Source organism: Malaclemys terrapin, chromosome 7, assembly GCF_027887155.1.
Source record: "Malaclemys terrapin pileata isolate rMalTer1 chromosome 7, rMalTer1.hap1, whole genome shotgun sequence".
Classification (NCBI taxonomy): Eukaryota; Metazoa; Chordata; order Testudines; family Emydidae; genus Malaclemys; species Malaclemys terrapin.
In genome coordinates, this window is record NC_071511.1 from 59,291,077 (window position 1) to 59,309,529 (window position 18,453).

General features: G+C 46.6%; 1 long non-coding RNA gene across 1 annotated transcript; it reads left to right on the plus strand.

Annotated features, from left to right (window-relative positions):
* Positions 1–12,767: 12,767 nt before the first annotated feature.
* LOC128840944 (uncharacterized) lies at positions 12,768–17,479 on the plus strand. Its single transcript, XR_008445735.1, has 3 exons — positions 12,768–12,814; positions 16,287–16,392; positions 17,369–17,479. It is a non-coding gene; the product is annotated as an uncharacterized LOC128840944 (long non-coding RNA).
* Positions 17,480–18,453: the final 974 nt, after the last annotated feature.

Sequence of the window (18,453 nt, forward strand, 5' to 3'; positions counted from 1 at the left end):
TGCAGCACATTAACCTGTCCAATGCTGGGCTTTGGAAGGATGAAATCAACATACAGATTTCACAGAGCAGGGGGTGTTGTTTAGGGTTCGCTGTGAATAGGGCTGTGATTTTGTAACAGAGATCATGCAAATTGTGAATTTAAAGTCTGTGAAACTGAATAGCACTGTGGCCTGACTTGTCGAATCACAGCACCACTCAGGTTTGGCCCATCTGCCCCCTTCCACCTCACCTTTCAGCACCCTCTGGCCACTGCAGTTAAATCGGGGTGAAAAAATGTCAACAGCAAGAGAGATGGTTCTCTTCGTACAAAGATGTTTTGTGAGAGGACAGATGTGGACTCAAGGATGACAACCTCGTGATGTACAACATGGTGTTTCAGAATTGTGGATGACGAACTCTAAGTACTCAGTGAGAGATGACAAATGCAAGGCTGGCTGAGACAGTGGAAGAGGGAGCTGCACACAAGGTGAAATAAAGGGGTGTGATTTTTCCCTTCTCTTGATCCTCTGATTATGATGTAAATGCAAATCCAACCTGGTAGGGCTGGAATGAGGAGCCAGGAGTTAAGATGAAGCCCACAGTTCATTTACATTCCCTGGTTTGTCCCTACGGTATTTGGCTGCCCCTGTCTCCCAGGTTACTCTCTGGAAAGTGTAGGGTTTGGTTGTTCCCCTGGGATCTTTGGGTGTGTATGTAACCCACACACAGGGGTGAAAGTAACTTAAAGGACTTATCGGTGCACTGGAGTCCTGAGCAGAAGGGGCGGGACCTCAATTGGAAGGGGTGGGGCATCAACCGGAAAGGTGGGACCTTTAAATCCCCAGGTCTTTTAAATCAGATTTAAAGGTCCTGGGGCGACGGCTGTGGGAGCGGCGGCTGGGAGCCCTGGGCCCTTTAAATCACCACTGGAGCCCCATGGTAGTGGTAGCTGCAGTGGTGGCCGGGAGCCCCGGGGCTCTGGCAGCGATTTAAAGGGCCTGGGGCTCCAGGCCACTGCCGCTACCCCGGGGCTCCGGTGGCAGGGCTCTGATGGCAATTTAAAGAGCCAGTGGCTCCACTGCGGTAGCCGCAGCCGGGAGCCCCTGGCCCTTTAAATCACCGCTGCTGCTACCTCAGGGTTCCAACAGCGGGGCTCTGGTGGCAATTTAAAGGGCCCAGGGCTCCGGCCGCCGCTACCGCAGTGGAGCCACTGGCCCTTTAAATCACCGCTGCTACCCTGGGGCTCCGGCAGCGGGGATCTGATTTAAAGGGCCCGGGGCGCCGGCCACTGCCGGGAGCCCTGGACCCTTTAAATCGCTGGCCTGGGGAAGCTGTCCCCTGCCAGTATGGTTGGCTGCGTACCGGCTCTTGCTGGTACACCTTACCGGACCATATCGGCTTACTTTTACCTCTGCCCATACACCTCCTGGGGGTGGTGCTCCATCCCATCTAGTGACACCGAGACCACTTAGAGATTAATGAGTTTGCTACAGCCTTAGCTAAGGGCCATGTGGCTTTTAGTTCATGCAGTAGAGGCTCATGCATTTAGCTCCAGAGATCCTTGGTTCGATCCCTCCTACTGACGACCTGGGTCTGTCAGCGTTACACACACACCTACTTGGGGGAGAGGTGTGTGATTTCTGCTTAGTGACGTTCATTTCCTCTTTCATTTCAGCTCGTGGTTACAGACTTGCTCCCCTGCCCACATTGCTGCAGCTCGGACCATTCCATGCAGCACGTCTCATCCACATAATCAAGTGATCTCCAACAACATCACCTGCCAGACACAGCTTCAGTGGTCAGTTGGTCACAAGCCCGATACCGCCTCCTCGCTTGCCCATGCTACCGAAAGTAGAATCAAAACATGTTTTAAGGCAGGATTTAACACCAGGAGACACAGCACTGCATCCACACCATGATGTTTTGGGGCATCAAGTGACATTACTATGGTCAGAAAGGATTCTCCCACTTGGGTGGGGAGCACTGTGCCATCAGCCAGGGAGTTCGGGGTTGTGGCAGGGTCTGGGTCCCTACACCCTGCCTGACTCTCTGCTCCTGGCCCCACACTGTGGAGGGGTCTCTGGGCATAGGGTGCTGGGCATAGGGGTTGGGGGGGGGGGTTAGGTGGAGGGCATTGTGGCTCTCAACCTGTGGCCCAGGTAACACTTTGTGGGCCGCATATGTGGCCCACAATGATAAATAGGTTAAGAACCACTACTTTAACTAAAGCTATTTCTACTCAAAAGTAGAGATATTATTTACTCACCAACAGAAGTAGCACTGTGCAAAGTCATTTATTAGCAAAGCCCAAGATAGGGCTAGGGAAGGAAATTCCATACCAAATCACTGCTTTTCACACTGTTGTCTGCTTTATACATAAGCCTTGTGCAGCATTTATAGATCTTAAGTATGCATGTGGTCTGGGAAATCAGAATATATTGCAAATTAAATACTTCAGGTATCTGAGGCAGGTTTAATAAAGTGTTGGCAGTACATGGTCGAGTGACTGGTTAAAAGTCATATCTATTTCCAACAAGTACTAGGCAAGGTTAGAATCAAAGAACCATCGGTTTAGACAGGACCACAAAGGTCATCTAGTCTAACCCCTTGCCAAGATGCAGGATTTGTTGTGTCTAAACCATCCAAGACAGATGACTATTCAGCCTTCTTTTGAAAACTTCCAGTGAAGGAGATTCCATATCCTTGCACCATTATTTGAAGATATAGTTGGACAGATAACCTGGACACTACAAGCAGTATGCATCCCATGGCATTTAATACACTCCTGTCCCCTATTTTAGGCGTATGCCCTCAATCGCTTATGCAACTGGTTTCCTTATTTCTAGGACCCCACCAAATTCACGGTCCATTTTGGTCAATTTCACGGTTATAGGATTTTAAAAATAGTAAATTTCATGATTTCAGCTATTGACTCTCTCTTTAGAATTCCACCACTAGGAAGGAAAAGTTGGGGGGAGGGGTTCTCCTGGCATAAGGAGCCACCCCCTCTGCTAAATATTCCTCATCTGACAGAAGGATGCCTTGGGGGTTATTGTTCAGGGCATCAGATTGTGCAACAAATATCAGATTTAATAACATTAAAAACAAAGCCCATAGCAGCCCCTCCCTTCTCACAAGGTCTTCAGTTCTCTTTGCTCGCCCTCTCAGAACACTGTGCTGGACTCTCTGTTTCTCCAGCAGTTGCCTTTCATAGATAGGTTTCCCAAATGGTGCTGCCTTTCTTCCTATAGTTAGAAGAGGAATATGTTTAAATGGGCAAACAAAAGAAATTAGAGATTCCCCACTCCTTCACCTCCTACTCTGTGTAAGCACATACAGACCCAGGCCAGGGGTCTTATCAGAAGGTAATGGAGGTGATTTGCTAAAATATTGGCAGCATGTAATGGACTAAGATATAACAGCTGTAACTTTGTTGGTGCTGATGTCTGCATATATGAGTTTCCGTATCAAGCCATGACTGATAAGCTTGCTGTGACGCCAGCTCCACACCGTGGAGAGAAAAGAAATCTCTCTTAGAGCCAATCTTCCAGCTGACCAGATGCACAGAAAAAGGTGGTGCTGGAGCCATGTCATCGGCTTCAGACAAGGTGGGTATGAAGAAGAGCTCTATGTAAGCTCGAAGGCTTGCCTCTCTCCCCAACAGAAGTTGGTCCAATAAAAGATATCACCTACCCTATCTTGTCTCATAAAGAGAAAGGGCTTTTCCAAGCAGATTTTATGAAGCCCAAGCACAAACTCAGTCACTCAGGAAGTGCTTCTTTCAGCCCACTCAACTTATTAAAACAGAAGAGATTTGCCCAGCAAAAACAATTCTAGTGTGTGTGAGAAAGAGCATGCACAAGCAAGAGCTTTTCCTGCCTGCCCGCTAGCCAGTTTCCCCTTTCTCACATAGAAGGCTTGTGTCAGTAGAGTGTACCCCATTTTATGAGGGATCAAGTAATTCACCCTAGCTGGGAAATCAGGTAATTCACTCCTTCACTGCTCCATTACTTCACTGAGGGCAGGCTGGTGTAATTTTCACTGCTCTGAGAGGATTAAATAGACCCTTTCCTTGCCGAGCACTGGCGTCTATATATCTCCTAGCCCGACACAGGCCTTTGGCGTACAGAAAGCTGACCACATCTGCAAACAATATGCTTCCATTTTGACACTCAAAGGGGGGAAATAAACATTTTAAAAAATCTTAAACTGCCTCATACCCTTGCCTAGCTGCTCAAAGTGTTGAAGTTCAGATTCAATAATGCTCTATGTTTTAAAATGCTGTAAGAGACCATAAGAAATTCCATCCTCAAAACACTAAAAAGCAGAGAAATTGGATGGGTTTGTGAAACACATAAGAAGAGAGAAAACACTGATTTTGAAGCGAACTTTGTTGTACATGTGAGTTGACATTTTACATCGGCCTGAATCAATTGACCTGATGTTCAGCATGTGTGGCCCACTCCGGGGCAGAGTTCTTTGGAATGTGGGGAGGGACTGGACTCAGCATTCTTGGGCAGATAACCTCAAGTTTTCAAATTGTCCTTTCAATTTCATAAGATTGTTGGAAGGTTTTCTTTCAGAACCTCAAATCTCAAACACATCATGGCCCAGAAGCCCCAACCGTGGTTCATTCAAGGGCTGGCTGGAACTTTGGGGAAGGCTGGCTGGCCAATTATAAACTTGTTCAATAGGGATTTGGGGAATGTCAGATCTACATGAGGTCTCATGTGCACACTAATCTCTGAGTGCTCTAGGATGGCCACTGAAATCTCAGTGAGACATGGCTGAGTGACACCTCCAACTCTGTTTTGAGATGTGACTCTGTTCCCTTCTTTCAGGGCAGGAATCTCACGGTCACCTAGTTGTATATGATTTTGCAGAAATTATAAACCCAACCCTGCAGGGACCAAAAGCACTACCAAGACTCCTGCCCTGATCATTAACCAGCAACAATTCCCATAGAGGTTTCTTTCTACATCATTCATACCTCACAGATACATCTCTGGTGACCAGGAGGTGACATCACAGCATCTTTTTAAATGTTTCAAGCCTGTTCCTTTGACATATCTCTCTGTTAGGCCTGGTCCACACTAACCCCCCACTTCGAACTAAGATACGCAACTTCAGCTACGTGAATAACGTAGCTGAAGTCGAAGTACCTTAGTTCGAACTTACCGCGGGTCCAGACGCGGCAGGCAGGCTCCCCCGTCGACTCCGCGTACTCCTCTCACGGAGCAGGCGTCGACGGCAAGCACTTCCGGGATCGATCCGGGATCAATTTATCGCGTCTAGACAAGACGCGATAAATCGATCCCAGAAGATCAATTGCTTACCGCCGAACCCGAAGGTAAGTATAGACGTACCCTTAGATTCTCAGGGGCTTGTGCTATGTCTGATGCCATCAGTTTCTCTGTAGTGCTACTCTGCACACTAAGTGGGATAGCAAATGGCTGCAGTTTCCCAGTGGAACTGTAGTGAGGACAGGGAGTTAGACCACGAGCACCCAAGGATCCCCTTCTAAAGAGGCTCTACTCATCACAAGTGCATCTCCTCGTGGCTGGGCCTGGGAATTAGCTCTCACTCTGTTTAGCACCCCATTCCGTCTGTTTGCTCATGCTGTGGCCCCATTCTCTCTCCAGGACTCAGGGGGCTCCATGTTCATGACTGTGCCCTCCAGCCAGGTCACTGTATAGCCCCCCCAGCCACAGTAACAAGCCATCCATATGTCATCTCAGGCAGTCTTCTGTTTCAAATCTAGGTGCAGTGCCACTTTGCCAGGGGCTGGTAGGGGAACCCAGGCCCATCGGCTACTCAAGGTTACAGCCCAGGGACCCTGAGACTAGCAACCTAGGGCTGCTCAGTCTCAGAGCCTGTCGCTGTCTCCCTGAGATCCTTGCTACCCCACCTCTCTATCTCTTAGCCCGCCTCTGGGAACTTTCTCCACTCCCTGTGGCTACTTCACCCCTCTAAGCCTCTTATAAGTCTCCCTAGTTCAGGATCATAGACTCATAGAAGATTAGGGTTGGAAGAGACCTCAGAAGGTCATCTAGTCCAACCCACTGCAGGACCAACCCCAACTAAATCATCCCAGCCAGGGCTTTGTCAAGCTGGGCCTTAAAAACCTCTAAGGATGGAGATTCAACCACCTCCCTAGGTAACCCATTCCAGTGCTTCACCACCCTCCTAGTGGAATAGTGTTTCCTAATATCCAACCTAGACCTCTCCCACTGCAACTTGAGACCATTGCTCCTTGTTCTGTCATCTGACACCACTAAGAACAGACCCCACACAGACCCCACCTTCTTTCCCAGAATCATGGCAGCAGCTACTCCCTCTGAGCCCAACTAGCCCATCTCTCCCCTGAGACCAGTAGCAGCTTGGCCTGGCAGAGACCTGTCCTCTCTGCCCGGCCCCCAGCTGGGTGGAGATCAGAACTATGGGAAAAATCCCTCCAGCCACAACAGGCTGGGGCTGTAAACACCTGGAAAATCCAGGAGACCCCGCAACTAGGGTCATGACTCTTGGATGCTAGTTCCCGTTTACTGTTTCCCCAGGCCTTGGCCTGTCCTAGCCCAGAGGTAAATACGTTACTGATTAACCCAAAGGGTTCATTGTTCCCCTCTTTACTGTCCTACCAAGCCTAAAGTCATAATCAGTGACTACTGTTTCCCAGTGTAGCTCACTCCATTAGATCACTTGAGTTCTCCTGTGGGTTTAGCAGAGCTGGGCCCAAGCAGCCAGTCCCGGATCCAAGCTGCCTCAGTATTTTTTTTATGTATTTTAATTTTATTGCACTGCAAATTGTCAAGTCACATAGAAATAAGCCTATGCAATAAATGCACTGTGATGAGACGAGCACCCACGCCAAGCTGCACCCCACTTGTTACTGTTATGGTACTGGCTGCTGGTAGACTCAGCATGCTTCCTTTATGCCAAGGGTACTGGAATTTTGTAAAAATGCCCCATGCCAGCATGGCTGTGATTTTTCAAACAAGGGTTTGTTTCTTATTTCACTCTGTCTCAAGGGAGCCAGGTTTTCTAAAGCAGCATGAGGAACTCCTGAGCCTCTCTTGCCATCCAGCAGCAGCAGTAACTCTGGCTGAATAAAATGAGACCCTGACAGATGCCACAGTTGTATTCAGTCATCCTCGAGCAAAGGGCATAGCTCTGTCTTGGCCCTACCACTGAATATTCAAATTGCACCAGAGGGTGGGTAGCAGAGCTCTGGGGGTATATGGAAGGGATAACATGTAGGGAACATTCTAGGTCACTAACCAGCAGAGGGGTGCGGTTCTGAAACAGCCTCCCAATAAGAGTTGTGAGGACAAAGAACTTGATTAATTTTAAGAGATGGACAAATGTCTGAGTGGGATTATATGATGGGGTTGCTTGTGCTTTGGGGGGCGGAAGGCTCCAAAGCCCTGGAAGTCCCCCCCCATTAATGCTTTGTTTCCAAAGCTCATGCTTCAGGATTTTAGCTGGTCACATGCAGAGGTCAGGAAGGGATTTTTGCCCCCACTGTATTTTGGGTTGTTTTTTTTTGCTCTACATCTCTGAGGCATCAGAGATGGCCACAGTTAGAGATAGGACACAGGGTGGGCTGGGGCTCTGCGGGGGCACTGATCATTCTCTCTCTCAGGTGCTTGGGTGGCTGGTTCTTTCTTACATGTCCCAGGTCTAACTGATCACCACAGGTAGGGTTGGAGGGAGTTTTCCTCCAGGTCATATTGGCAGCAAGCTTGGGGGGAATTTCTCCTTCCTCTGCAGGGCATAGGTCACTTGCCAGGATTATCTGGTGTATCTCACTTAATTATTTCCCTGCTATTGCAGGGTCCTCAGGCACTGGTACGCCTCAGTCCCGCCGTGTCTCTGCTTGTGACTCATAATAGTGTAGTTTCCTGTGGTATGTAATATTTTCATCTAATTTTGGTCATTGGGTTGAGGGTGCGGATGGTAGGTGGCGGTGGCCTGTGATATTAGGAGATCAAACTAGATGACCTCATGGTCTCTTCAGGCCTTAAACCCTATGACTGTAGGAGGCAGCCAGACTGGGACTGGAGCATGGCAACATTATGTCTTTGCAGTGAAGACATTTCATGCCCAAATCATAAAGGAAAAGAACATTAGGAACTTTTCTGACTCATTTGTCCCAGAACTAACAGACTGTCCATGCCTCAAGGACAGTTATGCTCCATTGATGGATCTAATTGTTTTGCAGTAATGACTATAGCCAGCTACAGGCATAAGTAAATTACAATTTGTCACTACCAGTATCAGTCACTTGATCATTAAAGTTGTAACTAGTTTCCCATTACAAGCTATTTTTGGGTCCTCCTCTTAATTCTTCACCGATGTCATTTGTGCTTAAAAGTTTTCACGTGTTACTTGCAGCCCCCAGAGTACTTTGGGGGCAAATCTGGAGGCCAAGCAGACAAGCCACTTCTGAGGTTTAGGAAAAATAGGTGTAATTCTCCATGAAAGTTCTTGTCATTCTTGTTTGTTATTACTGAGGTTTTGCTCGAGCCCTAAGCATAAGTCACAGTATGAAACAAAGTAGGCCTGGCTTTGGCAAAGTAGTAATCCATCAGGTATTAGCTAAAGCCAAGCAAGCACAGTCCTGAGCTGAGAGGATGGTACAGGAACACCCAGACTCTCAAGTAACTGCATAAACACATTCCTAGAAGATGGTACAGGGACACACAGACCCCTTGTAAGATAAGGAGGGGATGACTAGATAATGGATGAGGATGTTTTGTTCAACTAGCAGGTACAGGATAGTAACAAAGTATATGGAATGTAATATGTAACTTGTTTGTATTGATGTATAAAAGGAGAAGTCGTTAGAGGGGTATCTTTGCACTCACTGAGGGAGCAGCATCCTGGCGCGCTGACTGAGGGGGTACCATTGTTGTGGGCATACATACATACGTTAGGTCAGTGCTTCTCCAAGCTGGTCTGCCGCTTGTTCAGGGAAAGCTCCTGGCAGGCTGGGCCAGTTTGTTTACCTGCCGCGTCCAAAAGGTTCAGCCGATCGCAGCTCCCACTGGCCGTGGTTCGCTGCTCCAGGCCAATGGGGGCTGCAGGAAGCGGTGGCCAGCACATCCCTCGGCCTGCACCGCTTCCCGCAGACCCCATTGGCCTGGAGCAGCGAACCACGGCCAGTGGGAGCTGCGATCGGCCGTACCTGCGGATGCAGCAGGTAAACAAACTGACCCGAACCACCAGGAGCTTTCCCTGAACAAGCAGCGGACCGGCTTGGAGAAGCACTTTTAGTGTACCTTAGGGTGACCAGATAGCAAATGGGGGTGGGGGTAATAGGCACCTATATAAGACAAAGCCCTGAATATCGGGACTGTCCCTATAAAAATCAGGACATCTGGTCACCCTAGTGCAGTGCTTCTCAATCTTTCCAGACTATTGTATCCCTTTCAGGAATCTGATTTGTCTTGCATACCCCAAGTTTCATCTCACTTAAAAACTACCTGCTTACAAAATCAGACATAAAAATACAAAAAAGTGTCATAGTACATTGTTACTAAAAAAATGCTGACTCTCATTGTGTGTATGAAATTGTAGTTTGTACTGACTTTGCATGTGCTTTTTGTGTAGCCTTTTGTAAAACTAGGCACGTATCTAGATGAGTTGGTGTAGCCCCTGAATGCCCCCAGGGGTACACGTACCCTGAGTGAGAACCACTTCCCTAGTCTACCTGTAACCAGGGAGCCAGGGTGCTAGGACAGTGTTTCATAGACCATAAACCTGGCCAAGTGCCTCTGCCACTGAACTGAGCTTATGGTCTTTCTTTATGAACAACAACGAATCAGCAGTTGCACCAGCCACTAGCGCAGCTGACATCGGTGTGCCAGAAACTGAGCAGCCGTAGCAATGTTGCAGCAAGAACAACATTCCGCACCATGAACAAACAGTTACAGTTCTCAAAAATGCTTAGGCCTACAAATGTCAAACATGTATCAGTCATGATACATCATGAGATGTAGTGCATGGGGCTAGCTCTAGCAAGCCTGGATACCTGTTTACAAGTTCTGCATTCTGAATCTTTGAATGCTCCATCAAGTTTTGGCAGACTTTACAAAGTTCACCAGTGCCCCATTCCAAAAAAGGACTAAGTGTATACTTAAGCCCACGATTAACAGCTGAAGTCAATGGGACTCCTCTGATGGTTAAAGTTATGTGCTTTGCTGTGTCTGGTTAACTTTATTGAATTCGCCAAACATCTGATGGCATTTATAAAGGACTCTCTAAGCCTGGCAGACTAACACACAAGAGTCCAGGTTATTACATTCCTTAACTGTGCTAGAGTCATTGATCCCAGAGCAGAAAAGTAATTAATGAAAGACTTAATTGATTAAATAAAACAATTGAGCAGGTACTTGTTTAATAAATTCAGGGTAAAAGACATGCTGCAGGATATGGTATGCCTCAGAGATTCCACTGGACCTACAGCTCTGCATCCACTGACTTGTAAAGTACAGTGGTGGGCTGGTAATAACAGTAATTCTTAAACAATAACTTTTTCAATAGTAAGGAAATTCCTCGTTAAAAAAATAAACGTTGTTATGCTTTTTTGGCACTTAGATACCACGGTGATGGAAGCATTCACCAGGCAGACAAACAGATGATGGATGGGAAGACAGATACATTTGTAAGTTAGTAATAATACCATAAGGACAAAAGTATTAAAACCTTTTCTTAGAAAGCCAAACAATTCTGAATTCAAAGTATGCTTACAAGACTGCAGGATCATCAATCCATCAAGAGAGAGAACAAACGGACAGTTGAAAACTTCGTCTAGCAGAAATTTTGCCTTAGCTATGCATAGCCTTAAAGGGGGAGACAAAGAAAGATCTTTTCAATGGGTTGTATGAACAAAACTCTTCTTCCAGAACACAGGGAAGAGGGTCAATTTAGGTGTGTCAATGGACACAAAAGCCAAGAAATTGATTAAAGGGAACCCTTTAAACTCAAAATTCAGATTCTTAAAAGGACAACCCAGTTTATAATTGTCACAAACCAAAAAGTGGAAGCTTAGCCTTACTACTGAATGGGAGGAGCTAATAGCATATAACTGCTCCAGATGACAAAACATCAAAGGGAAAATATTCTGTCCACCTGAGACGTGTCATAGGATGGCAAGCTAGACAACAGGATGAGGACAGGACACTCTGGTATTTGCAGCAAGATCATTTGATGGCTCATGCCTGGGAGGTGGGAGTGGAAGAGAACATTTTCTGAACACACAGATCGTAACTGAAGGAGTTTTATGCTCCGATGGTGGGCTGGCCTTATGGCTATGGATACAGAAGGGTGTGGTCAGATGTTTGGCTATGTGTGTAGGTTGGCTGTGTGTGTTCTTTCTGCATACTGTACTGACTCTGGCCAGATAGCCTGTACAGCAGGCCCTATTCAAACTGCCCAGTAAATCCACAGACTCTGTTTGTGCTAAAGGAACTTGGTCAGGTTTGTCATCAACAAAGCACGGTCCTAATGTCCTGGCTCAATGGTGACAGGTACACTAACACATGTATGACCGTTGCAATGGACTAGCTCAGTTAATGGTGGTACTTTCCATTATAGCCAAAGACACTCCCTCGGAGATACATCTTTATACACAAATACAAACAAGTTACATATCACCCAACATCTCTAGGTGCCACCCTCTGATGTATTTGTTGGTTTGATCAAAACATCTCTATCCATCATGCGGTCATCCTGACCTTATAATTAGGATGGATCAATGTGTTCCTGTTATCTTTGGGAAATGTGCTGGTATCAAGGTATTCTGGTTCCACCCTTCTGGAATGTGCTTGTGTGAGTGCTCCGTGCCCAGCACCTCTTAGGAATATGTGTTTTTGCAATATCAGCCCTGTGCTTGCCAAATTCTGTGAACAGGGCCTACCTCTTGCTCACAACCTGACTTTGCTTCAGAAAAGTTTTGACCACTACTTTAGTTCAGGCCTCATACCAGGTCTCTGAAACAAGGCCTTATGTTTCAGGCCCTCTTCTTACTACAAAGGGTATGAATGAACTGATGGTGTGAAGTGCAAGCAAGTGGGAGAGGGCGTACCTCTCTACTGCTTACATTGCTGGGGGTTGTCAGATTTTGATGAAATGATAGGAAGTGACAGTCAGAAACACAAGATCAGGGGCATAGAAAGTTGAGCAATGATGAATAAAAGACACTGGCTTTTGTTAGAACCTAAACCAAAGTCGCAGACCCAAACCCAGAAGGTGCAGGTGAGGATGGTTCAGATAACAGGACAAGATCAGAAATTCACAGCTATTCTCTAGCTCAATGAGTCCCCAACTCCAAACACCCTTTATACATTGGGAGATTCCAGATCTCGATTTGAATTTGGCAACAGTGACCCCAGCTCTATTCTTACTCTTACTCTAGGTTTGGGAGCTAACATCTAATTGAATGTTGTATCAAGCCATGAAACAGCCACCTCTGACTTTTTTCTGCCTCAATTCTGACTTGCGGCTGCTATTCTTGGAAGATGTGAGTATGGAAAGAAATAAACCAATAACTCTTCCTAAGGGTTTTCCCCCTCACTACTGTTACTAGAGACCCTGAAATTGTCCTTGAATCCTGGAGCAAAGTGGTGTTCCTGGGGACTGGTTGCTACACCTTTTAGCACAAGATAAGTGATTTTGTACAAGTGTGGAGTAATAGTCAGGTGGCTCAAAATGAGTGCTGGGGGTGGGAAGAAGGGAAGTCCTTGAAATAGACTCTGCAAACACAACCCTGTACTCTTTGGAAGAGAAGCACTTTGCAGAGGGAAGTCAAAGTGTGCACTTCAGATTTTAAAGGTATGATGGGAGGCATATGCTGCTATTTATTTTAATGTTGCAATATGGCTTTATTAGTGAAAGCTAATGTATTTAATATCTTACCAATGAGTTTTAAAAGTGTTTGCTGCAGTATATACACATTACGTGTGTGTAACCTGATGGGTTTTGGGAGATGTTAGGATGCTAAAATTATCTCTGATTCTCAAAAAACGGATCTAGAAGGCTATAGGAGGCTAATTACAGGCTGGCTATTGTAACATTAGCCTATATTGATCTAGGGTATATTCACTGAGTCAATGCAGCTAGGTCTGATGGAAGACAAAGGGTCAAAGTCTGCCTTTGATTATACATGTACAACTTTCACTGTCTGGTGGAAATTGTACACACATGTGAGGGGAGAATTTGGTTCTGAATATGAATGCAAGTGTGTGTGCACCTTTAACAAATATGGGGGGAGGGGTAATCTTATCTCTTGGTTACTGGTTTGAATTCAATTCTGGATGAGGTGGTATGATGAAAATCACTACCACTTGATAGGCAGTTTGTCTCTATGTTGGGTGATCTCTGTCCATTTCTTAGTAGACAGGGAGCCACATAACTGAAAGACACCATCATGATTGGCAGCCTCAACAGCAAGGCTAAGGTTTACTTCTTTTGCCACCATTCATTTATAGCCTGAATTTAGAGGTGCTGAGAATTTGTAATTGAAGCCAAGGGAAATGCAGATACCACACACCTGTAAAAATCAGGCTTTTCTTTTTGCTTTAAGCATCTATTATGTGCAACAGCTATTAAGCGTATGGTCCGTAGGACTTTTCAAGCAGACAACTTTTCCACAGTACTGACTGCTATGGAACTTTCACACAATCACTGTAACATTAAGGTTGAGAATTTAACTCTAAAAAGGTAGGAAGTTCAAAGCTACAAGCACAGCAGCTTCACCAGCAGTAATTCAGTACCACACCTTGCACATATCGGGCCAAACTGAACCCTGGTGATAAATAGGAACAACTCCATTTACTTCAGTAGGAGCTGCAGGGAGACTCAGCACTTATGAAAAGATCAGAACACTGACTTAGGACCCCAACTATAAATTTAGGAGCCTAACTTTAGATTTGAAAATCTGAAACATGAAATTTTATCTGTCTTAGCTACTATCATTCCCATAGTATCTGAGCACCTCACAACCTTTAAAGTATTTATCTTTACAACACCCCTGCGATGTAGGGATGTGCTATTATTCCCATTTTACAGATGGGAAATGGAGGCACAGAAAGACTAAATGACATGCCCACAGTCACACAGGAATTCTGTGGTGAAGCAGGAAATTCAACTCATGTCCCCCAAATCCCAAGGTAGCGCCCTCACCATTAGACCATCCTTCCTACCTTTATGCCTTAATAAAGTTCTGTCATGCACTGAATGGGTCTGTTTCTGATCTTAGTTTGACACCAGTGTAATTCCATTGGGCCAGATTCTCATCTCCATAACATTGACTTCAGTGGAGCCAGTCCAGATTTGCACCAGCAAAATGATAAGCAAAATCTGAGCCCACTGAACTTGAATCTGCTCTCAGTCACCCTGGGCCACATCAGAAGGAGCTCCATTGGGTAACCAGACCGCTTCCAGGAAGATCCAGACACGCAAACCTGCAGTTGTGACCGTGCACATCTTTGTTTAAGCTGCAGTTGTTGGCAGGGCCGGCTCCAGCATTTCTGCCACCCCAAGCCAAAAAAAAAACAAAACTGCAATTGGCAGCAGCAGTTAAGTGGCAGGTCCTTCGCTCCTAGAGGGAGTGAGGGACCTGCCGCCCCCAAATTGCCGCAGGTGCCGCCCCTCTCCCTTGGCCACCCCAAGCACCTGCTTGTTAAGCTGGTGTCTGGAGCTGGCCCTGGTTGTTGGCAATGCCACACCTCACCTAAGGTTTTGCCCTGCCTGCAAATGGACTCACTTTGGCTGTGATCTCACCCTGCCTGGGTTCACTGTGCATGAACAGTTGGGCCGTTGAGTTTAACTGGCAGGAACATTCAGAGAAAGGGAAGGTCAGAATCACACAGACTGGATTTTAAAGCCATACATAAGTATTCCCAGTGCGTGTGCAGCCCCCATACAAGTGTGATTCACCCCCTGGCTGAGCACACCAGAGTAGGCTCTCCTCCTTTTGCATCCACGCTGACAGCCACTCCAGCCCTGCAGTCACCTGCCTCTTCTTGCAGCTCAGCCTTCCGGCCAGGTCATAGGTAGTGTCCCATCCCTCCCAGGGTAAACAAATAGCCCAACAAACAATAGTCTGCCTGCCTCAGGCTGGGTCCACAGTTGACTCACTAGTCCTTACCTCTATTATAAGGGGTTTCAATAGACCATGCCCCTTGCCCAGGGGATCTGCTTCACCCTCCCTGGTGGGCCCATAGGGGAACCCAGGCCTTCCCTCTCCTCCGGGTTCCTATCCAGGGACTGTTTCGCAGGCCGTCGAGGCCTGGTTCTGCTGCCTCTTGCTGCCTCTCTGGATCGCTTCCTACTTTGCCCTGTCTTGGCACTGACAGCCAGCCATCTGCTGTCCTTCCCAGTCAGCCCCCACTGGAACCAGTTAATCCCTTTTAACTCCTCGGTCCAGACACCATGCGTAGCAGGGCAGGGCGGATTGAGTTCTCAAGTGCTCATTAACCCCTTCTGAACACACGACTGGCCATACTGGGTCAGACCAATGGTCCATCTAGCCCAATAACCTGTCTGCCAGCAGTGGCCAATGCCAGGTGCTTCAGAGGGAATGAGCAGAACAGGCAATCATTGAATGATGCATCCATTCCCAGTGTCTGGCAGTCAGAGGCTAAGGACACCCAGAGCATGGGGTTGCACCCCGACCACCTTCGCTAATAGATCCATCAGAGGCTATCCTCCATGAAGTAATCTAGTTCTTCTTTGATCCCCCTTATAGTTTTAGCCTTCACAACATCCCCTGGCAATGAGTTCCACTGGCCCAACGTAGGGTTGTCCCATGCCATGTTTGTTTTTTAAGAAGGAACCCATAGTTTTTCTTTAAAGGATCACTCCCACTGAACTCAAAGAGTTTGTCATTTTGGCTGATCATTTTTACCCAGCACAGAGGGATTCACTACTCCAGTGATTAGCTAAATCCAATGCAGTTGTGCACAGCAACCTGCTCTTATGCTATACTTTCTGGCCCGGGGACCAGAAACAAGATCAAGTGACTTATCTAGCCCATCGTGACTAGCCCATGCAGATCAAACAGAATAAATTCAGAGAGCTCCTAGAGATAATAAATAAATCAATAAATCACCAAACCCATTGTTGGATAGTTTCATAATGAGTGCATTTGAGGAAATTGAGATCTGGTCATGGATATGTTGCTGGCAGAAAGAGGTTATGTTAAGGAGACAAATTATTCATTGCAAGTTACTCAACTCTACTGCTAATTATCATTGTTAGCTTCTGCCTAGTTATGATGTGGCTGCTTCTTTCTCTTATACAGATGCACTTCTTGAGCTTCCTTCTTACCTTTGTCATTGCAATGACCTTATCCAATGCCCAGTGTATTTATCAACCCCTCCGAAAAAAGCTAGTATTCAACAGAAAAGGTAGGAACCGCAAACCCTCAACTATTCCATGTTCAGCATTATAGAAGGCACTTACAGTAGAATACAAGGCCAGGCTGGTTTTGTCCATTTTAGTCACAGTCTATTCACTGTAGGTGGGGAGGGAAGGAAGGGCATGAAACAGTAGGATGGAATGAGGGCAGGGTAATAAATTCACCCTGGGAAAAATGGGGAGCATCAGGACAAGCATTCTCCCCCGCTCCAGTTTAATGAAGGATGTTAGACTCTCAAGGGGTCTGGTTCAGGATCCTAGCTTTGGTTCACTGGCAGTAACAGTCCACATATTAATTGGAGCCAATCCACTGTGTTGCATTTTCCTGGAGACAAAAAGCAACCTTAGAAACATAAAGCAGAAACCCAAGATCTTCAGGTCCATCCATGGAGCTCCTGGTACTGCTCAGGATGGATAGGGGCAAAGGTGAGATATTAGCCACCTCTGCCATCCTCTGATCTGGGGTCAACTTGTCCTGGGCTATGCCTGAAGGCTGCCCTGATTTGTGTAGATTGCCTACAACTGCTATTCCGGCAGCCAAGGGATCCCTAGACACAGGGAAACTGGTGGCCCAGAAGGGGCTGGTGTAGGAGCCACTATGCTAGCTGAGGACTCCATTAGGCAACTAACAAGGGTCTGTGCCAGTAGGGGTGAATTTGGACTAGTATGTTTACCACAATATACATGGTTTACATTGGCTCATAGGCATGCCATGTCACACTTTAGTAAACTTCTTAATTGCTGCTAAGTGGTCAGAGGTGTGCAACATCTGCAGTGGGAGCCCTTTGAGGAAGGTAGTTGGGGCTAGGAGAGAGGGTGAAATTATTTCTAGGTAGGTTATTCTTATTTATGCCCTAGGCTGCACCCAGATTTTGGCACAACATTCAAGCTCAAGGCATATACACACACTAATATACATTTTTAATTCTGTATTTTCACTAGTTTTATTATGTCTCATCTATCCAGGCTGCTTTAGGGATGGAGCGATGCATGAGTTTGGTGTCCACTGGTACAACAAGGATTGCTTACGCTGTTATTGCACCCGAGAAATAGTGGTCTGTTGCATCAAGTGAGTGGAAAAACAAAAAAAAAAAACCAAAAACAAAAAACACCACAACGTCTGGGTCTGGGTTATTTGGTTTGGACAAACACTCTAGATGGCGTGCACACCCCCCGCCCCCAAAGAGTACAGCTCTACTGCATATCTAACATACTACAGTAATAAGGCTAGATAAGTACAGTATCTATCTTCAGCTACCTTCTGCTCCCCATAAGGTAGGAAAATACTACTATCCCCATTTTACAGATGGGGAACGGTGGCACAGACAGAGTCTAGGTCTTCCTAATCCTAGCCCTAGCCCCTGGACTGTCCTTCCTCTCTGCCCTCAGAGTATAGAAAAGAGGCTAAACCAACCCTGAACTTTGCAGGAGTGGCTCAGGCTCAGAAACAAAATTCAAGATCAGAATTTCACAACTGGTTTCTTTCTTCATAAGAGGCTGAGCCAAAACCCAGGTAGGACCAGGTTTCTTTGCACAAGGTGCTGTACATACATAATCACATGGCCCATCGCCCTGGTAATAAATACCATCCCACAGTTTGCCCAGGCTTGTTCATCCCTCATGGGGGATGATCAGCTGCAAGGGGGTTCAGCTACCTTCTCAAGCCCTAGGCTCTTCATCCTGCATAGGCCTGGCTGACTGAGGAAGGATGGTCATAAGTAAGACTCCCACATCTCAACTCAGATGTGATTGCCATCTATAGCCCCTGCTTCTCATATGCAGGGTCAACGTCCAGGATCTGCAACCAGAGGATAGCCTCTGTGTCATGTTGGGGAGATGTTGCAAACGGCCCTCCAGCTGGGACCCTCTTCTGTGATATTGTCCCCCAGTCACAGCATGGAGAGAAAACCAGGCTGCTCTGCTGCATAGTTACAAAAATGCCATTAGCCAGAGAATAGCCTGTTGAGTCTGGTCCAGGCTCTACACGCAAGTTGACAAGGAGGCAGGATTTCAGAGCCCAGCCTCCAGCCTGAATGGGAGCATCTACATTG